Source organism: Alosa pseudoharengus, unplaced genomic scaffold, assembly GCF_046254945.1.
Source record: "Alosa pseudoharengus isolate Yale_2024_CS ecotype anadromous, Long Island Sound unplaced genomic scaffold, YU_APseudo_1.1 YU_APseudo_1.1_scf_6, whole genome shotgun sequence".
NCBI classification, from domain to species: Eukaryota; Metazoa; Chordata; class Actinopteri; order Clupeiformes; family Clupeidae; genus Alosa; species Alosa pseudoharengus.
The window spans coordinates 38,383,933-38,407,287 of NW_027468848.1; the positions used below are offsets into that span (position 1 = coordinate 38,383,933).

The 23,355-nt window shown below is 43.0% G+C and overlaps 1 protein-coding gene across 7 annotated transcripts in view; it reads right to left on the minus strand.

Annotated features, from left to right (window-relative positions):
- taok3a (TAO kinase 3a) overlaps positions 1–23,355 on the minus strand; it is a 73,987-nt gene that overhangs the window by 46,109 nt on the left and 4,523 nt on the right. The window lies entirely within an intron of this gene.

The following is a 23,355-nucleotide window of genomic DNA, read 5'->3' on the forward strand; positions in this document are numbered from 1 at the left end:
GGAGACGAAGAGGAAGAGGAGGTGGATGATGATGATGATGATTTTGAGGTAGGCAGCAGCGTGGAGCGCTCACAGACGCTCAGGAGGCATTGTGCTCAGGCGAGCCAGAGTGTTTGCTGAATGATTCATGACTCATCAAGACGCCTCGTTGACAAAAGTTAAGATCTCTTTCCTGCTACGACCGACCACCCCCTTCTCTCTCTAACCCCCCACATCCCACCGCCACAGATAGATAGAGATAGATAGAGAGAGAGAGAGAGAGAGAGAGAGAGAGAGAGAGAGAGAGAGAGAGAGAGAGAGAGAGAGAGAGAGAGAGAGAGAGAGAGAGAAAGAGAGAGAGAGAGAGAGAGAGAGGTGGGGGTGCTACCTGGAAAAGAGTTTAAAGGGAAAAGCACATATCCCAAGACTCTTGTACACAAATATAAATAAATAAAAACATACACAAATGTGAGTGCCAGAAATGGACCTGGCAGAGGGGAGAGAGAAAGACAGAGAGAGAAATATTTAGAGAGAGCACGAGAGAAACACTATGAGTGAATGCAAGAGAGGTAGAGAGAAAAAGTAGTAGTAGTGGGGGGGGAGAGAGAGAGAGAGAGAGAGAGAGAGAGAGAGAGAGAGAGAAATAGAAAAAGAGAACTTCTCTGCATGTTTGACTCATGTGGCTGGGTCAGATGTGTGTGGAGGACCTGGAGCGAGGAGCCAGCCTGCTTCCCATGGCCAAAGCCAAGGTCACCATGGTCACCAGGCTATGGACGCCTCAGGAGGGCATTCATCCATTCACTACTGACTACTTCCTGTACCTTTTCTGGGGAGTAAAGTTGATTGAACAACCAGTCACAAGCTTTTTTTAGTTTGTTTGGTTGAGAGTGTGGGGGCGTTGGAGGCAAGCCACATTCCCCCCCCCCCCCTTACACAAACACACACACACATCATTATAACCCTGCCTAACCTGCCCTATTCAAGTCACATTTCTTTCAAAGACACTTCACCTAGTGTCAAGAATTCCAATGCTCCACCTACTTTCACAGTTGATGCACCCGTCGAGCATTCTTATAACTACTTCCTCATACATCGGAATATCCTTTGTCTAGACTTGCATCAGCAGTCAAAAAGTATGATGTTGGCTGCACAAACATCTGTTAACCTTAAAATAAGAGATGAGCCATTGTATACCGGGATCAATCCTGACGATATAGAGGAATGGTCATATTGATTGATGCTGCGGTATGACAGTGTCTTTCCATAGCTGTGTGTTCATTTAGCAGTATGCAGAGGCAGGTGCACATGTGCAACATTTGCATTGCTGTGCGTGACATGGTTCTTGTTTTTTATTTCAACTGAACACATCTATTCAAAAATATGTCAATATGACTGGCTAACGCTTCTTATTATATTACTATCAAATGAACATTTCCACTAGATCATATGATAGTATCGCCCTTTCTCCTCAGAATATGGAGATATGATTTTGGAATAATGATTAACAATTTTAACAACATGTCGCCCATCCCTACTTGAAAGAGATGGAAAAACCCTTATCTTTGGCCATGATCAAAATAGTTTCCATAGGAGGGTAAAAAAGAGAGATGACTACACTGCACTTCCCAACTCCGGGTAGTGACCTCACACATGGTGCAAAGCTGCTTTTACATCTTTTGGTTCTTTGTAGAGGGGCTATAAGGTCCTGTTTCCTGTTTCTGGTTCTTGAGTTTACTGCACTCACAAACGGTCTGTGAAACAACCTAGCAACCCAGCTTGAGAAAGCCTCATAACTCCGATCACTTAGGCCTACCGTTTCATTTCTTTAGATAACTATTTTTAAAAAGGAAAACTGAACAAATAAACAATCAGTCATTCATATATGATGTACCCTGCTGGTTAAAACATAACACAGTAGCCGCCATTTAAGCAAGGAAAGAGAGCGACGAACAGAAAGAGGAAAAGGGGAAACAGAGGAAGCTGGGGGAGGAGAGGAGGGGGCAGGGTGTGGGTCGAGGGTGAGGAGGGGGGCGGGGGTGCTGTGACGGTGCGGAAGCCATCTCAAGTCAGCTCCCTGAGCGGCCGTCTTCTTGTGACTACTGGGAAGGTGATTACCAGACGTGGCCAGAGGTCTGCGAGGGGCTGGGGGTTGAGGGCGAGGGGGGGGTCGGGTTAAGTCAGTGTGTGTGGGGGGGGGGGGGGTGGGGGGGTGGGGGGTGTTGAGGGATGGAATCATAGCCCTGCTCTGGGAGGGTGAAAAAGCCAAAAATGGCTACAGTGACCTGGAGCAGAAAGAAGCAGAGCAGAGCAGAGCAGGGCTGCAGGAAAATAGAGGATATTCCTCCCTTAATAAAAAATGAAACCAGGCCGAAACAAACATGCATGCAAACACAGTCCCAGACACACACACACAGACAAACTACACATGCACAGTCAGACAGGCACACGTATACACACTCACACAAATGGAAACATACACGCTCACACACTCACAGTCATATGCACAGACACGCACACACACAGAGACACACGAAAACCGCACGCATGCAGCGGCTGCAGCCTGTCCCACTTTTAAGTGTGCCATCATTTGTAGCGTTTAAAGAGAGACAGAGGCAAAGAGACAAAGTGAGACAGAGAGAGAGAGAGAGAGAGAGAGTGAGTGTGTTTGTGTCTGTGATTCGTTTGTTTGTGTGTGTGTGTGTGTGTGTGTGTGTGTGTCGGGCATTTGTATTTTGGATATCTCAACAGACTAAAATATATTTAATAACACAATATAGGTCAAACATGGTCAGCTGGGCTCCAACAACGAAGGCCAGTGATCTGAAACAGATGAACACAGAGGGGAGGACTTACACCGCCGAGAAACAGTATCGAGCTGCAAATCAGCTCTGCCTGACAAATGCAAAGGTAAAAGGAGAAGGAGGGGGCAAAAGAAAGAGTGATGGGGATGGACAAGAAAAGAGAACAAAAGAAAGAAAAAAAACATGTAGCCTTGGCCTAGACAGAGGAGAAGAGAAAGGAAATAGATAGCAAGCGGCAAAACAGACCTGAAGACACAAGTCGTTTTTACACTGAGATCGCGCAACATTCACAGGAAGAGGAGACATCTTTAGGCCGCATCGTGTGTCTGAAAACGAGGCGAAACATTGCCAGTCTGGTACTTCATACCGCGAGTGTTTCCATACAAGCCGGCACATAGAGGAGCCAGGAGGCAAGACCAAATAGCAAAATGAAGCGTGACGTGCAACATTGAGCGTTAGGAGTAGCCTGACACATGAGCAACAACACATGGGAACAAACAAATGATTTTCTGAACTGGGGATTTTGCCATCACTAATTTTACCCGCATAACTTTTGACAACTGAAAATAAAATGTGATACAATGAACAGAAAGCCTCTTCAATGTGCTTAATCGCCATGTAAGCTAGCCTGTTAATCAAATTAATGTATAGAAATAAAGTTGTGTGTCACTTAACGAAGGAGCTAGTAAAGTTGCTATAACTTGAAAATGAGTCAGATGTATGCTACAGTTAAGTTATGTTGGGTATTCATCTACAAATGCTTTTCTTATGGATGCCAGAAACTGCATATTATACTATTACAGTTTGTAAGGGTAAGGCGTGCTACCCCAAGTGTTGAGCCAGGTCCATAGGCTATAGGCTACAACAAAGTGTTTCTGGAGAGAACTTAACGCATACACTGGTGCCGGAATGAATCGTTTCGCCTTTATATCTACCCTGCCTGGTGGTAAAATTGGTGGGACACTTCCGACTCGGTGTGCGTAAAAAGGACAGGCGTTCCGCGATAAAGGTACATACAGTCGCGGGAAATCCGGCAGTGTGGAAGGGGCTAGAGACTGCCAAAAGAGAGGGAGAGAGAGGGGAGGATGATAAAAAGCTAAATAGATGGCTGGAGGGCACAGCCTTGCAGCCCAGCCAAGCACTCCATTCATCAATACAGCACATTACATGCTGCCTGCCTGTCAGTTCACCACACAACAGAGCCTGTCTGCCAGACAGACAGGGACACAGACACCAACCAAGAGAGGATGGGCCTGGAGGTCAAACCAATGTGCTTTTTTACATTGCTTCGCAATTCCATCCAATTCCATTCAATTCAATTCAATTCAATTCAATTCAATTCAATTCAATTCAATGTGCTTTACTGGTGTGACAAATAGGCATTGTATTGCCACAGCGGTCATTAAATATAGGACAATAAATCCAAACATAGGCCTATATTGAATATACACTTCAACAGGTACAAGAAACAAAACCAGAATCAAAACATACTGGTGCATACTTTCTCTAAAGGCTAATACTTAAACCACTAACAAAAACTTGAGCAATGTAAAGAAAGGCATCAACCAAACCAGAAACAAAAAAAAACAGTTCCTGACCTCAGACTGACTGTGCATAAAGGTAGAGAAATAAGCAGAGATATGCAGTGTGTGTGTGTGTGTGTGTGTGTCCTCTGCCTCACCTCCCCAGTAATTATCATCTCAAAGCCTACTCTGTGCACTGCTCCCTCACACACAGGCACACGTACACACACACACACAAAGTCGGTGTCGTGTGTAAATGACATAGGCTTACTTGAATTCGCCACTATAGAGAGAAAGAGAAAGAGAAAGAGAGAGAGAGAGAGAGAGAGAGAGAGAGAGAGAGAGTGGAAGAAAGAGAGAAGCTGTCCTCCAGTGAACTTTGAAATTTCCACTCGGCTTTGTGCTTCCTCCAAAAACATGAGCACGAGGCCATGGCTGTCCAGTTGCCTCGGCACTCTCCTCTAATGCTCCGTGAAGGCCAGTGCCACATATTCATTCAGGACAATTATTCACACAACGTACAGAGAGAGAGAAAGAGAAAAAGAGAGAGAGTAGAGAGAAAGAGAAAGAGAGAGAAAGAAAGAAAGAGAAAGAGGAGTGTCACATACAGGGAGACAAACATAGACAGACAGAGAGAGGGAGGGAGAAAGAGAAGGAAAGATGGAGAGAGACTGACAGTGTCTATTTAAGACAGAAAATGTGAGGCAGAGAGACAGCACTCCTGTGGCCCTGCTCCACAAACAGAAGCTGAGCTCAGGAGGCGGTGGCAGTCCAGGCAGGCCTCTCAGGGTTAGCACTCGACTGCAAACGAAGCGACATCATCATCTCCTTCCTTGACGCTTCCTGGTGGGCTGCAGCTTGGAGACCACTGCTGGGTTGGGCAGCCCGCCCTGGCTGCGTGCCTCTCGAGAGGAACAGCTTGACTGAGGGCTTTCAAGACAGTACAGAACTCAACTCAAATCACCAGGGGCAGCTGTGAAGAGACCCTTTCAAACCAGGGACTTCTTCATGGGTCATTTCCTGGATTGAATGTGCAACTAGCTGCTGAAGCCTACACAACATGTGGGAAATAGGAGTACAGTGTGCTCAGAGGAGGGGGAGAGAGAGAGAGAGAGAGAGAGAGAGAGAGAGAGAGAGAGAGAGAGAGAGAGAGAGAGAGAGAGAGAGAGAGAGAGAGAGAGAGAATAAGAAAGAAAGAAAGAAAGAAAGAAAGAAAGAAGAGAGTCCGTTCAAAGTTGGCCTGCAGGACACAAGAGTACTGCTGTGTCAATTTATGGCGCAAAACAAAAACACTGAATGTTCACCGAAACCATAGAAACCACCATAACTGGATTAAAGGGCCAGATTTAAGGAACCCAACACAACATTTAGAGAAGCTCAACACTACTGTTTCATGTCCATTGCTAAATGCCAGAGCCAGGCTTAGATCTGCAAAAAAACACTGATGCCATGTCATAGATTTAAAGATGGAGACTAAACTGAATCAATTTCAGAATGCTCCATATAGTTAATACAGAATATCAATATAGATATAATTACATACAGAATTTAAATTAAGATGCCATTACATGTTTTGTATAGATGGCCTCAATGCTCAAAACTGTATTCCACTGCACTGTAGCCTAATGCTGAGAAATAATTATGAATATGTCAAAGAAACCGTCAGCCAAGTCTGTCATGATGATCTGCCACATCAGTTAAACCAGCATTCTTCTATGGAAGTCTACCGGTATTTCAGTTAAACCAGCATTCTTTTTATAGAAGTCTATTTCAGTTAAACCTGCACGGCCGTCTATAGGAGGTGACCTCAGCTTAACTACTGTGTTGTTTTTTATTGCCATGGACCCGAGCCATACCCTGCAGGCCCCGTTATGACCATATCAATTTCACACCACATCAACAGCATTGATCTAAACCAGGGGTGGGCAACTAATTTCCCCAAGGGGCCACATGACAAACTGGGACTGTTGAGGAGAGCCGGACCCAAAATACCGAACTCAAGTCTGAACTCAATTCTGTCCAATTCTATTCTGTTCTTGTATAACATTAAGTAAATCATATGGTTTTGTTTACTAGTCGTAAGAACAGATGAAAATGTGAGAGAGACAAAGGAAAAACAGCAATATTTAATCCATGTCCAGTATTTAATCCTCATTTTCGAAAATTATTTTTTGACATTGACTTTTTTTTTCCAAAGTTTTCAAAGACTGATATAAAAAAGTACTACAATATCTATATAATTAGGCTAGGTCATGAAAATGTGAAGGAGTCAGTACAACCGATAGGCCTGTGCCACCATTTCATCAACACTCAGCAATATTTCATCATTAAATCATTACCATCATTAAATTAACTCTATGCAGAATTAGACTACGAAAATGTGGAGCAGACAATAGTAGGCTGTCATTAGTTAATCAACATGCACAAAGAAAACTATTTTAAAAATGTAGGCTAAGTTTTTGCTTTAACTTTATGCACATAACTGTGATTGGTGAACTCGCTCTGTGTGTTGAGCCGGCTGCTTCAAGCAACCTGTGGGTAGTAGCATCATACTAGTTCACTAACATAAGCTTTGCAAATAAACTCAGACATATTTTGGTTACAATTACGGGGTTATCCGATTGTAAACTGTCTATCTGCCAGTAACGTTTTGAAATGAACACTTCGTATCGTCAACGAGCAGCAGTAGGAGTTCGTTCTAACAACCTTTGCGGTGGTGAGCGACGCAGACATAAAAGACACAAAACTTTGAAAGGTTTACGCCGACGTAAAGGCAACTGCATTGTGTCGACGCAGAAGCATAAATTCACCAGCACATCAGTGAGGGTGTTTACGTCGTATGCATCCACGCACAAATGTATGTGCGTACAAAAAGCAGTCGCTTTCAAAATAAAAAATACGATATTGATTTGCGTGCATTATCTCTATGCTAGGCTCTTGACTATTGTTCTTTCACGGACCTTACGCGGGCCGGTCAGGGAAAGCCCACGGGCCGGATGTGGCCCGCGGGCCGTATGTTGCCCATGTATGATCTAAACCATTTTCCTAGTCTAATTCTGCATAGAGTTAATTTAATGATGGTAATGATTTAATGATGAAATATTGCTGAGTGTTGATGAAATGGTGGCACAGGCCTATCGGTTGTACTGACTCCTTCACATTTTCATGACCTAGCCTAATTATATAGATATTGTAGTACTTTTTTATATCAGTCTTTGAAAACTGAAAAAAAATGTCAATGTCAAAAAATCATTTTCGAGAATGAGGATTAAATACTGGACATAGATGAAATATTGCTGTTTTTCCTTTGTCTCTCTCACATTTTCATCTGTTCTTACGACTAGTAAACAAAACCATATGATTTACTTAATGTTATACAAGAACAGAATAGAATTGAACAGAATTGAGTTCAGACTTGAGTTCGGTATTTTGGGTCCGGCCCTCCTCAACAGTCCCAGTTTGTCATGTGGCCCCTTGGGGAAATTAGTTGCCCACCCCTGATCTAAACTGACCACACACTGTCCACACCCACCCACCCACACACACACACAAGAGTGTAAGCTGTGAACCAGAGTAAAGTGAGCAGTGGGAGAAGAAGAATGTTGAGGAGTTTTAATGTCCTGGCTGACAATCACATTGGTGGTGCTTCAGAAAATGAGAAGCGAGGATACCTGTAACAGTCTGAAAATAGCCTGGCTCCCATAGGGATCTCAACAGCTGATCTTGGCTAATGGAGGGACTGTCTCTCTACTGGCAGTCATGTCACACACACACACACAGTTACATGTGTGGACCCGCACACACATACACACACAGAGACACACTGAATCATCCAGACCCAGCAAAAGCTCACTCTATAAATAAATAAATAAATAAATAAATAAATAAATAAATAAATAAATAGATAAATGAATAGATAAATGAATAGATAGATAAACAAAAACGAAATGCTGAAAGTAAGTAACTCAAACAGAAAATCACCCTCTTTCAGCTTTCTGTTTTAGAGAGAGAGAGAGGCGTGCACACACAGACACACGAAAACACACAGACAACGTTTACTCACACACAGGAACACGCATACACACCATATACTCACACCACACACTCCCTGGAGAGAGAGCACACACATCACTGTGCTCCAGATTCAGAGGGAAGGCGGCTCTAAAGCCCAACCGGATTTTCCAATCAGAGAGTGCAGGGAGATTAATGGCAGAGCTAAAGTGGGCTTTACAACACACGCTCACACACACACATACACACACGGACTTGCACTTTCACACCATCAAATATTTAACTGGGTAAATTCAAGATCTGCATGCAAGTGTATTTGTGTGAGAATGTGTGTGTGGGTCTGTGTACGTGTGTGTATGTGCGCAAGCTGCACAGTCACGATTTCTCTGCCACCTCCGAGCCAGGTGTTAACCCAAGAGTATTCAGTGATGCATGTGCTTCACACACACACACACACACGAGGCCCTGTGCATGTTTTAAGCTGGAAGTCAGACAGGCAGACAGACAGAAGGGAGTAGGCCGTCTCACTGGATGCTGCTGGTGGTGGTGGTGGATGATGATGTCACCACACAGCACTAGAGGGATTTGGGCTTCATTTCCATAAAATCATCCTGCGTGCGCCAGCTAGCCTCTAAGACCATTCAACTTAAAATAGCAAGTGTGTAGGATCTCTGCCTCCTACCATGAGCAATCCTGTCTATCTCATGCTCTCTCCCTCTCTCTCCCCCTCTCTCTTCCTCTCTTGCGCAGACACACGTACGGACTTACGCCAAATATTTTTGTTTTTTTTACACTGAATGCTGAAATGAACCGTTCAAAACATTCCTTTTAAAAAAAAATCACGACACTGCCAACAATAAAGTAGTCTAAATCCCCACCACTTCCTGTTATTGTATGACAGAAGCTCTCTTATTTAGTTCAGTCACTGAAGCCTTTAGGTATGAGGGTGGCCAATTTAAGCCCCAGTGTGTCATCACTTTTGGGCAGCCTTACGGTTTATGCTGGAAAACCACAAAAACGCCAAGGATTCCTCTCACCTCCTGCCACATTTGAAATGCTAAACAAACAAACAAACAAACAAAGAGACAAAGGAAACAAATAAACATATCAGGAGCATGATAATGCCTTTAAAAACAGTGTTGGCGCAGAGAGCTGGAGCAGAGGAATACCACAGAGAAGGAAACAAGTAGGACACTGAGTCATATCCCCCATGCATACTCCCTCTTCTCCATTCTAGAACCCCAACCCCCCCCCCCCCCTCCCAAATCAGCCCCCCTCATCTCAGCTCTTTCCAGTCTCATAATGTACACTGACAGCATAAATTATGCACATCATTGCGAGAGTTTACACAGGGAGCAGACCCATGGGGGAACTCGGGCAGGATTTGAGCTTTTATCCCTCTAAAGTCTGCCCTCAATTAATTTGGGAATTAATTCAAGCTTGGGAATGAAGCTTCTCTTTCCCTAGCTGCAACGTCCCAGCCCCCTTTTAAATCTGTCGCTGTCCAAATAAATAAATAAATAAATAAATAAATAAATAAATAAATAAATAGAGTGGAAATCAGACTTGCTTCCAATGCATGCCTCAGCAGAGCAGCTAACGCACAGTCATATGCTATTCAGCAGTGGAAATAATGAGGCATTACACCTATGTTCTACACAGACTAGTATGTGAAAACACGCAAGCACACACAAACATACTACTTACACAATGCATGGACACGAACACATAGATATGTAATCAGTGTTTCCTAGAATTTTTTCCAGCAGCGGTGCTGTTGATCATAGGAAGCCCCCCCCCCCCCCCAAAAAAAAGAGAAAATTTTGACAGATTGAGTTACAAATTATGACATAACCATCAACAGAAGCATTTACAAAGCATGATTATTGAAGTACTTGAACAGGATTATTCATGTTTTTCTTTCACCTTTTTCATTTACATTATTAGTAATTAGCCACTGTACAACTGTACACTGTAGGCCACTGTACAAACTATTACTATTTAGAATATACAGTGCTGTGCATAAGTTAAGACATTTATTTATATAATAACATTTATTTATTTACGATACATGATACATTAAAAAATAATTGATGTCCTATTTTTATTTATTTTTTTCAGCATGGGTGTCTTAACTTTTGCACAGCACTTCTCTTTCATGTCATTACACTGTATTGGTGCTGTGCAAGTCGATTTGAGTGCCTGTCACTTTAATGCCGTGAAGCCCGTGAGGCTTGCTTGATTCTTACGGTTTTAAGCTAACTTAGTAGCGTTGTTGTGCATGGTGCATAAGAATATGTGGATGAAAGGAATTATGTTTCCCATGTCATTTGGTAAAATAAATGGTCAAAAACTCAAAGAAAATCTATCTTGGATTATAGCAGATAAGTGTTTTATCATATCTATAATTTTGGTGAGCTCTACAGGAATTACAAACTATCTCAGATGTAAATGGTTGTATCCTATTACTCAAATTCAATTAAACCCACCAATAGGCTAGCTAGACCTTAGTTTCACAGCCTAGGTATGTTAGCAACACAGGGCTTGAAAGCATTGCCTGTATCACAAACAAAAACGAAACAATGCGTGGAATTTGTCTGGGAATAGGCTACTGAAAGTAGGGGCGAGCTATCTCGCTGGCGTGTTTAATTTGGTTCCTTGGTTAACATAATGTAGGCTACGTTCTTTTGCACAAAATTGCGTCTGCTAATAAACTTAAACATAAACACAAACAAGCATGATCTCCTGTGGAATCCCTTACTGCGCCTTCAACGTTAGCCTACTATTATTTGTTGACATGAAACCTGAACGAACGGCAGCTGTTCCTGAAGCTCACTTGCGTCTATTTTTTATTTTTTTTAAATTAGGCAACTTTTTTTGCAGTGGCGCTTGAATTCCAGGAGCGGCGCTGCGCCACTGATGAATACATTGTAGGGGAAACACTGGTAATACAGCTAAGCACGCACACACACACACACACACATACCATACACACATCAAGGTAACTCTCAGTGTACTCCAACCCCTGACCCTTTCTTTGGCTTCTCACAGAGACACCTTGTCACGTCATGTCACCTCACCTCGTTTCACTGTGTGTGTGTGTGTGTGTGTGTGTGTGTGTGTGTGTGTGTGTGTGTGTGTGTGTGTATCTATCAGAAGCCCGTTGTGCGTCCTGCCATCTCCCGCTGTCGGAGACTGGACCCCTCGGGGAGCTCCAGCATCACCGCAGAGGACCCAGCTGTCAACACCTATCCCTGAGTCATCCCTCCCCAAAACCACCACAGCACACTGAGCCCCGGCCACAGCCAGTTCCCCAACACACACACACACACACGTACACACACACACGTACACACACCTCAAAACTGAGTCCAAGCAGCATTTACAATGGACCACCTCACCACCGCCAAACACGCACACTGACGTACTACGCCCAACCAGTCCAAAAAAAGAAGCCAAAAGCAGCTCCCTGAGAGGTCCGATTTAGCTTCTGCTTTCATGTGAGCGGTGGGAGCGGCGCTGCTGGATCTACGTGACCTCGGTGACCTCTCTACCCACACACACACAAACACACACACTTCTTCTTACCCGTGATCAATAATGCATTGCCTTAATCTTTACTGTGTGGCACTGAAATCTTCGGGGATGACTAAAAATGATATGAGAGTGAAGCTGAAACAAAAGGGCTTTTTCAGCCCCTTCTCTCCAATGCTCAGAATGTCCAGTCACAGTATAAAGGCAATGGTAAGCTCCCGCGTCTGCGTCCCGCGCACGCGGCACTGGTGAGCGTGTGACGAGAATTGCGTCATTTTTACGACATGAGTCACGTTTTTGAATCGAAATTTAAGACTGCGCGTGACTTTGACGCGTAGACTGCGCATGTGTGAAACGGAACTGCTGTAAACACTCCCCTCCAGTAGGTGGACCACATAGAAGAACACCACTTACAAACAAACCTAGAAACAAACCTAGACAAACCTAGACAGAATAAGACTTGTTTGGTTACCATAACGACGATGGAGCAGAGCGCCTGTCCTCAGCTTGCCTGGCTATCAAGTTACGTGAAACACCACGACATGGAGTCAACTTCAACCGATGTAAAGCCACAATCCACAGATACAGATTCTTTAACATTATCTTTAACGGTTACTTTACCATCTATGGTGTAGAACCCAAAGTATTTCAAGACATCACATTTCAGATGAGTTGGGGACGTAATTGTCCGCTCAGGCTGGCCGTTCTGTGCGTTATCTTCCATTTTCGAAACGGGGTGGCTGCATGGGATCTGGCTCCAGTCATTATTGTGGCTACTGGCTATTATATTGACTTGATTTGGTCATGAGCACTGGATCATAGAGCACTGGATGAGATGGCAAACAATAAAATAAAAAATAAACTAAACTAATCATAGACTGTAGAAATGCGCTACATATAAACCGAATAGTTTATTTATAAAAACACTAAAAACCGAATAGTTTATTTATAGTTCGACTACGGATATTTCACGTCATGTTCGAATAAAAAGTGACAGCCCTACTCCCTACACAGAGAGCTGACATGACTTTGGATTAAATGCATATTTTAAAAATGAGCGTAGCCTAGAACCTACTGAACAATGCTGAAATCAAATCGCGAAACCCAGAACCATATAAATGTATCTATCTACAAGGCTCTGGCGAAACACAGTAACACTTGTTGATCGAGATGCATTCTCGCCTGTTCTGTATATAATGCGTTATCAATAATGATAATAATAATAAAAGGAATGTAGCCTACCTCTCCCAGGTGCACTCATTATCACCTACTCCTGAACAATGCTGAACTCAAATCTCGAAACTCGCCTGTCAACACGGATAATGCGTTATGATAATAATAATTGTAGGAATGTAACCTACCTCTAGCTCTAGATCAGTGGTCCCCAAACTTTTTCTTCCGAGGGCCAGCTCACTATGCCTGGCTCTAAGAGAGGGCCAGAGACTCGGAGTATATCAGTAACCATAAATAGCTTAGTGCTGTGAACAACAACAGTGTACCTTAGTTGAATATTCCATTACATTTAATCATAGGCTACTGCAGTTTAATACCATTGTTAGCTGTGTTTATATTGCCATCATACCATGTAAAATGTAGCTCAAATTAAATAATACTAATAAAAAGACTTTAGCATTCCCAAAAGTATTAGCAGGGAGTCCCAAAAGTATATTTTATTTAAAATGTGTGAACTCTGTGGCTTTGCATACACAGCTCAAGTTGTGAACAAGCAATATCCTACAAATAATTTAAAGTTCTCAAACTATGAGTTTTATGAAGTGCTGGCAAAAACATCTGAAATGACTACCATTCTAACTTTCACTCACCTGATGAGAAATATGTGAATTTGTATGAACATTTGAAGAGTGAATACAAAATAGAAATAATTATCCCAGAAAGTCCCAGAAATATGACTTGAATAGAAGTTAGTTAGTTATTAACAATTAATTGATAAACTTTTAGAATACTTTGAGCACTGATGCAGTCAGCATAGGCCTCTTACATTGTTTGCAGATAGGTTCATTCCGTTTTCGATGGCAAACGCGAAACAGCGCCAAAACAACCACCAGTGGACAAAAAGAGTATTACATGTGTATTGTTAGACTCGCCATAGAGAATGAATGGGGGAAATTATGGAGGTTATAGTTTGATGATGTCATACTCCCGTGCGAGCCAGATGCCAGATGTTTTGGGGGCCACCCAAAATGAGGTTGCGGGCCGCTGCTCTAGATGCACCCATTATCACAGTGAGACATTAACATTATGAACACAAAGAGTTAGGCTACTTTAAAACTTTTATTGACACGTCATAATTACAGGTTAAATTAATTCATAATTTTTGGTTCATACTTTTTGGTATGAGGCAGGTGTGAAGACTCAATACAAATTTAATTGAGGTCATCTGTTCGCACAACTCTTTCTTACCATGGCACTGCTGTGTTTAGAAAAATGTCTTTACTTTGTATCGCACCAACATTGCTGCCCGAGCTGCCCTCGCGGCACCGAGTCAGATAAGTAGCCTAATAAGCAAGTAAGCTATAAGCAAGTCTCTAAGCTATACCAACAGGTGTGCTGTGTGTGTTCTGGTGGATGATAAATGGAGCGATAGGCCAACTTATCAAACTTTCCAGCAGACAGGCGAAAGTACTCGTGGTGCTTCTCCTCATCTAACAGCCGCAACTTTTGCACATACGTGTGGAACACTCCTTCACTAGCTCTACCTTCATTCAGTGAATCCCACGTTCTTCTTTTCGTCAGGCGTTTTAGGCTTCTTTGGTGGTTGTGTCCTACTTTCAGGCTCGATGTACCGCCCCCAGTTGGTGGGGCAGAGTATCACAGCTAATCCGTAGTGCGCAGCCGCTAACCTTAATGATCTAACGCACATTCAGGACAACAGAAATTGGAGTATGCTTTGTGTAAGCGCCAAAAATGACGCACGTCTTCCACACGCGCAATGCGCGTGACGGAGGAGCATATCACAGCCTTAAGACTAACCCCTTCCTCACTACCCCTCCCCCATCTTCCCACACACACACAGTTCTGATGACCCGAGTCAATTAAAACCACAGGGACTTGGAACAAAGATAAAATGGACCCTATACGATCAGTGCTAACAAGGAGGGGGTGTATGTGATTATATATATATATATATATAGAGAGAGAGAGAGAGAGAGAGAGAGAGAGAGAGAGAGATAGAGAGATAGAGAGATAGAGAGATAGAGAGATAGAGAGATAGAGATAGATAGATAGAGAGAGAGAGAGAGAGACTACAGCCGTTACACCAGGAAATGGTTCCTGGCTCTTTGGGTTTGGCCGGCAGGGTCTCAGTCTCCACACCACTGGAGGGTGATGCCAAATGGAGGGGAGTGGCCGCTTTGTTTACTTCGAGTCCTTTCTTACCAGACAATCACATTTCCCAGAATTAATGTGGAGCACAGCTGCCTGGCCCATTCAACTGCACAACGCTGTATGCACATCTGTCTGGGGGGGGGGGGGGGGGGTCACAGTTTCCAGCCAACCTCTGACTAACTAAGCCATTGTTCAGTACAACCAAAGGCTCAGCGAATGTCATGAGAGCATCACAAATTACATGGCACTGCCGAGGCTTTAAGTTTGAATGATTACTCAACAGCTCCCATTCTCCCTTTCTTTCCTTTTGCTTTCATCCCGCATCACAAAAGCTGCAGTCGCTTTGATCCAAATATGATGCCATCATTGTCCTAATCACTTCTATTGTTTATTTTGAAACTCAAAGAGCTTGCTCTCAGATACAGAGAGGGAGAATGTGTGACTTCTACAATCAAGTGATTTGGTTGTATGTCAACTAGCCTGGTCTGCCTGGGAGAGTAAATTGTAGGTAATGCATCACTAACAGCTGCTGGTTAGTGCTGCTGTTATCACAATGAATTTTAACCAACAACATTGGCTTGAGTATTTTACTTGTGTTCTGAACTGCCCAACAGATCTCAGTAACTCTGGTAGCCATGGATACCAGCCACTATCTGACTAATTTATTTCATGATTATGGGATGACTGTATAAGTAAGTAAGTATATATACTCTTTTGATCCCGTGAGGGAAATTTGGTCTCTGCATTTATCCCAATCCGTGAATTAGTGAAACACACTCAGCACACAGTGAACACACGGTGAGGTGAAGCACACACTAATCCCGGTGCAGTGAGCTGCCTGCAACAACAGCGGCGCTCGGGGAGCAGTGAGGGGTTAGGTGCCTTGCTCAAGGGCACTTCAGCCGTGCCTACTGGTCGGGGTTCGGCAACCCTCCGGTTACAAGTCCGAAGCGCTAACCAGTAAGCCACGGCTGCCCCTGACTGAATATCAAACAAAACATTAATGGTCATGTGATCTGTGCTCCGGTCTAGGTGTCCCGCGCAGACAAGATTCAGAAACTGCAAGCGTGCGTGTAGACGGAGAATGTATTTTTATGTGTGGGGATTTAGTGGGGATGTAACGGATTTGTCTTGGTTATACCTTTGAAGGGGACACTCAGGCATGTTCTATTAGGGGAGAGATTCATTTTCCACAACAGAGGAACATTTCTGTAACGTCCCCACATGGCAGTGACCCACAGCTGTCTGACGTGCAGTGGAGCGAGAGTGTGTAAGGGAAAGAAAGATTGAGAGAAGGAACACAGTGGAGGAAAAATAACAAGCTTGGAAAATAAAAAATTAACGGCAGTGCGACAGCCAGAAAGAGAAAGAATGAATAATGAACAGGAGAAAAAAGAATGACAAAAAAGGGGGAAAAGGGACCATAATCAGTTTATTTCAGACTAATCAGGGACGAAATCTCCACTTGACCCTACGGAGCATGCCCAGTCCATTCTTCATTCTTCTCCCTGCAGAGCGCGACACTCGCTTGGGGAAATCTAACACGTGAAAAAGTCCACAGATCTGCGCCAAACCAGCTGGTGAAGGGTCAGTGCCAGTAAAGAAAAAACCAGGACATGTCCGAAGAGAGGCCTAACATATAGACCACGCGTTCCAAGTCCCTAAGTGAGGTAAGTGTATCATATCGTGGAGAGGGAGGACATCTACGACACAATACACTACACAACATTCCTGATTAAATACAGCTGGCGCACTAAAAAACACATTAGGTACGTGTGAGCCGATATCAAGTGTATTGCATGTTCTTGTACACCACACCTCCACAGGCCGAGCGTAGATAAAGCTAAAGGCTTTGTGCTGGCAGCAGTCACCAAACACAGAATGCCCTCATCTCTCCCTCCCTGCTTTCTCTCTCCTCCTTTTCACTTGCGTGTTCCATCAAAACCCAGAGCACTGTCAGCGCCAACACAACAAGCTCACCCTCCTACCCTGCAGAACACTGCTGACAGAATAGAACACGCCACATGCCGCCATGAGAGCACGGCTCTGTCTCGGTTCTTAAGAATAAAACTAGGAAAAACAAATTTGCCCTCATCATCTCTGGCCCCCCAAAGCTTCCCCCCACACATCACCCAGCAGAGGTAACCTGGGCAGATGAACCGTGAAGAGAGTGATTCTTCTGCTGGTTATCATGATGGGACCCTTTAGAACTGGTTCGTCTCAGGATGAATGGGTGGCAAGGGTGGGGCTCTGTGTGTGTGTGTGTGTGTGTGTGTGTGTGTGTGTGTGTGTAAGGGAGAGAGAGAAAGGTGGAATGTGTGTGTGTTTGACAGTGGCAACAGGCAGTGGGGGTGTGATGATGGGGAGAATGTGTGTGAGTAAAAGAGGGAGAGTGTGAGAGAACAAGAAAAAAAATGGAGAGAGAGGGAGAGATTGAGTAGGATGGTTGGATAGTGACAGATAGTAGGGTCAGATTCATGGCATGACGTGGGGCTTACTCCTCTTCGCAGCTGCTGCCACTCGGCTGTGAACCATTCTCAATGACGTGCAGATACCACGCGCTCCCAGAGAGAGAGAGAGAGAGAGAGAGAGAGAGAGACAGAAAGAGAAAGAGGGAGACAGAAAGAGAGAGAGACAGAGAGAGAGAGAGAGATCTGGCCCTGATTCGGGTCAGTGCCGAGTCCGCTACTCTCCAGTTCCAGCTGCTATCTGGTCTGTGATGATTATACGCTCCTCATTCTCCGGCCTCCTGCCAACCGAGGGAGTTCAACCAGCCATGACGGCCTCTCCCGCAGAACCAGGCAGCGTAGAAAGGACATGGGCTAAGCAACCTACTGCCACGTACTACTCTACGCCAGGGACCTTGATGACGGTTCTAGAATAATCTATATTTCCCCTGTCACCACATGTTGTAGACCTTGATAATGCTGTAGACCTTGATAATTACTATAGATACTAATTTGCATCTTATACCCATAATTATTGGTTCTAGAGGAATCAATATTGACCACGTCACCAAGCCCCACTGCAATGTAATACTATGCCACCCCCCCCCCCCCACACACACACACACCCCCACCCCACTCCCCACACGCACACTGAATGATGACTGCACCACATGACTGGAGAGGTCCACCATTACAGACCGCCTGGAACAAAGCAAGCCAGACTTTCCAGGACAATGACTACCACAATGAGTAGTATTTACTCACAGGTCAGTTGGAATAATTGACCAAATGTGTGTACACAATAGGCTACCTCTCCTGTCCCACATTTAAAGTGAGACTCCAAAGTTAAGCCTTCAGACAACAGCATTCAGAGGTGTTCAGAATGGCTATGGCAATTTGCAGGGACAGCAGTTTGCAAGTTTAGATTAAGAGACACAACAAAACGTACAAAATATTAAATCTATGAAGTCTATAGCCTGACGCCGTAGTCAGAATTTGAGTCTGATACTGCTCCATTGGGATGTGATTATGGGGCGTGTTTCAACCGACACAGTGGGGAAAATGCCTCTGCACTCAATTGGATACACTTAACCAATCAGAGCAACGAAACTGTGAGCTGTAGGGAGAAAACCCAAACCATTCTTCTTCTCCACAAATAGCTTAACATTGTTTTCTTTTGTTAACTTTTTTTAAAGTTATTGCGCTGTCAATATCTTGTACAACACCCGATAGTGAAATCTAAAACAACAAAATACGTAGCAGGGTAAGCTATTCGGAGAAACGGATATTTCCCCTCCTATGTTTTTAAAAATAATTCCGTTCACACTGATGCTAAACACAGCTGGGGAAGGGTGTCGCAAACCCCTCGATCAAACAGGTGGCCAATCAGAGATTTTAAAGAAACAACATGTCAATGCAAAAACAATGTTTTCCCTTGATGAAAGTGAAACCGGAGTTATCCAACATTATCCACTTTGGACAAAGTTTTCAGAAATTATCGTTTTCAGTGATAAGAGCTCCGTTTTCGTGTTAACAGGGTCTTAGAAGCCATCTGTCTAGCTCCTAGCCACAGTGTTTTTGTTGCAAGCAAATCAACCTAAGCATGCTCAGATGACGTGATAGACAAGGCACTGTTGCTCATTTTTCCATCATCGTACAAAGCCCAATTTGATTGGTCCGAACAGCTCTGATTCGGGCATGCTCCCATGGAGGTATTATATATAACTGGAGAGTGTGATTAAGTCCCACCCTCCATAAAAAATGAATGGCGGAAGCTAGGCTAGTAAATCCGGCCAATTTATAGTCAACACCATATTGAACACTGGGGCTCGGATCCAGCGCCAGTCGGCTCTGACCATGCGCCAAGTTCCAAAGCATGGACGTCGATTTTTATTAGACATTCTGTAAAAAGAGAGTCATCCACCAGTTCAGAGGGTGGCGATAATGCACCCTGCTTGCCACATAACAGAGGAAGAAAAAGTTGCCTAGTTGTCTAGCCACCGGATAGGTACCCGCCATAGAAAGTAAAAGAAATGGACGAACAGACTCCGTCGTTTTCAATAGGAGGGCACTGAGGCAAATTGAACGATCTTTCAGTTGGTCCCCCCAGTACTGCGCAGACTCACACTTAACTTTGTGACGTTAGCCATCGAACTGAATCTTGTAACTCATATGATAGATACACAGAAATTCTTCTCACACTTCCTTCGCCTTCAAAGTCATCAAACTATTTATTTATTTATTTATGTATTATTATTAATATCATCCTCACAAGTGATATCAAGTCGTGTTAATGTTAAAACTACCACACATGATCATCTTCAAAAACAGTCATGGTAAAATAAAACAAAAAAAGTTATAGCCTAGAAGCTAATCTTCTTTCCACTTTTCTGACATACGGTCAATCCATCGAAAACCTCTGAAATGATTATCGTTAGTGCCGTTTTTCATTAGGTTTACTTGCCTCTATGCAATGCTTTACCTTAACATACAATGGTATTGCAGGCTACATAGCTTTGTTCATGAGTTTCCGTGCTGGCTGGACTGAGCTTCTTCCAAACAATACGGTTATCTCCCTATGGTGCGTTAGCTTCCCTACAACCAGACATGCTAAACATTCTTCTTACGGGAACCTAACGTTACGTACGAGGTAGTCGAGTCTGTTTTGCCTTGTATTGTTTATGTAGATAATACAGAAACAATGTCGGCACAGGATATATGCTATATGAAGTTATGGTATTTCAAAAAAATTCTAAAATGAATGGACTTCTATGGGGGTTAGCAGAGAAGTGGTCCCTTCAGCCTCCATTGATTTTCTACTTCCGGGAATTCACCTGCCCCCTTGGTACCCGCCCACCAACATGTACGCGCATGAGAGCTCGTGCCCAACACAAACTTTCGTGCACGGAGCTGGTTCTAAATGCTCCATGTGGCGCCATACTTGAAAATGGCGTATGCTAACATGCCGAAGCTAATCTGCACACTCTTGACCCCCTGGTTACTTCACAATGAAACAAAGTCCAGACCGAACTTCCTGACCTCAAATGTTGTGGGCGGAGCTAATTTCGGCTGGCATCCAGACTATGAAGTCTTACCTGTGTTAGATATATTTGATACGGGTCTAAGCCTGGTACCGTAGATAGGTCATAATCATGACATGGTCCTGTGTTCACACAGCTTTATCTTTTACTGGAGGAGCCAATGACTCCCAATTAAGTAGATACCATTCAGCTGTAATTACCATATGAATGATTTTTTTATGCCAGTAATTCATTTTATGCTAATAGTATGATCTAACATATCAAACAAAAAAGTGTCAAGGAGGTCCCCCATTATTTGATTATTTCCTCTTCCATGTACCTTAGAAAAACAGCGTCAGTGGGAATTGGAATGTCCATTCTATACAGTGTCATTTTTATGGGATTCACATAAATCATGCTATATCTTATTATTGTTATAGATATACCGATAGAATTCCTTCCCATGATAAGAATATGTCATGTTGTTTACATGCATTTGAATGGCCCTCAAGACTATGAGCTGGCACAACTTGTGGCTGAGAAAACAGTGGTGAATAGTACTATTTTCTTATCGTCATTATCATCAAGAACACCATGAATTACCATTATATTATAAGTCTATGTCGTCCATTTCTACTCTTTCATTCATTATTACACGGCTCTTCATAATGCTGCAGAATGCTCCATTCATTTGAATGGCCCTTCCCAACGTTTGGAGGTCTGATATTTCTGAATAAGAGACAGTTGCTAAGTATAACAGACCGCTGTCAAGGAAAATTAGTTTTGTGCTTCTTATTGACGTCTTTCATATCACTCCGCAAGTAGTCAAATCACTTCTTGCAATGGAACTTTATTCAAAAGTGAAAGCAGACAGTTGATCACCTGTGTTCTAAAGAATGTTTGATTCAAGTTCAGCGTGTGTTGCGAACTATTTGTTTATCAGCACAAGCCATGATGAAACGCTAACAAATAAATGTAAAGAGTCATATCATGTGGAGTTTATTTTTTCGTTTAGGCAAGTAGCCGTGTAATAAGCGGGATAACATACAGAATGCCGGTCATTATCGGAAAATAAGTCCCGACAGGGCAAACAGGACCCTGATGCACCAGTGACCGGCGTTCTATACATTATCCCTTACATAGAATAATCTCAAACAAATTAAATTACATCTATTCTATTCTGTAACAGGCCTCTTCAGGACATGGAGGCATATGAGAGTCAAAATGTTGTTGAACACTATGATTATATGCTGGCCATGATTATGGCTATAACCATTGTAGTTCCTACAAGCCCTGTGCAAAGCCATATGAGTGGTTATTGTTGTACCAGGTCTTTAACTAAAACTTGAAACTCAACCATCTCCAAAAAAACCTTTTCCATGACTTTGAACACAGAAATATGATATTATGATATGAATATGAGACAGCATTTCATTTTATGTCAAAGAATTGACAAATAAATAATATCTGAAAATCTGAAATCTCAAACAGCTACTATGCTGGCTATTAGACAGACAACAACAGCTGAAACCCATCCATTTGACTAATACCACATTGTCTCATCCAAAACAGTCTCTTAACCAGGCCAAAAGTCACCTTTTAGCCTAGCTCATCATTTAATCACTGACCCATTTAAATAGGCAAGACTATGGTTATTGTGCTACATTAAGGCAGGACTGATCACCTGACGAAATGGTATAGCCTGATACAAAGAAAATCTATTTATACAGTTCACAAAGTGGTTTATTTGTTTGCTCAATAATGAAACAAATGTCATTCCATGGTTTAGTGCTCTCTGAAGAAGACGCAGACATAACAGCCCAAGACACCATCTGATCAACAAAGAAACCCTGGTGAGTGTTTGCAGAGGCTCTGTGTCTGTGAAATATAATAGGCTACCGTTCCCTCCTAGCATCCCATTGGCAAACATGGGAGAACTCCTCTTTCATTGACAAGCCTAGCCCACTAACTACGTCAAACACACACCTAGATTAGATACAGAGTGTGTACATATTAGATACTGTGAGCTTCAAATAGTCTAAAAACAGATTACTATGACTTGATGTGTGACATGTGTAATACTATAAATTTTTTATAATAATGTACTCTTATTAACAAGGCATGAAAACAGAGACAAGCATGTCAAACTGTTTGTATCAAATGCTTAAACTGTGTGAAACTGTGTATCAAAACTTAAAACTGTGTGAACCCAGATTATTACGTCTTGGCCAAAATAATTTATTTCGGGAAAGATAGTGCCGTCCTAAACCTCTTCATAGAGCTATGTAGGCTACTGTACTTCCTGATAGGGTAATGCATTCCAAATGAATCTGCAACTGTGAGTCGTCCCGCTTTACAATATTGCATCAGCTACCTGACAGTCATGAAAAAAAAAAAAAGACAGTGGAGAAGTCTTGCAGTTACATAGAGAAATAAAAAGCAAATTATCCAAAAAAGATTATCCAAAGAGGATTAAGTATTTATCATTATGATTATCAGAGAAAAAAACATACAGTCCTTCAAATAAAAGTCCAACTGCACTGCATTCCAAAATGCCACATTCTTTAAGTGAAGGTACAATGATTAGACTTAGGTGGCAAACTGTAGTGGGCATTAGCAAAACATGCTAACAACGCTACACATCCTCTCGTCCAAAGTTCATTAGATGGCTTATGACATGGAAAAACTTCTCGCT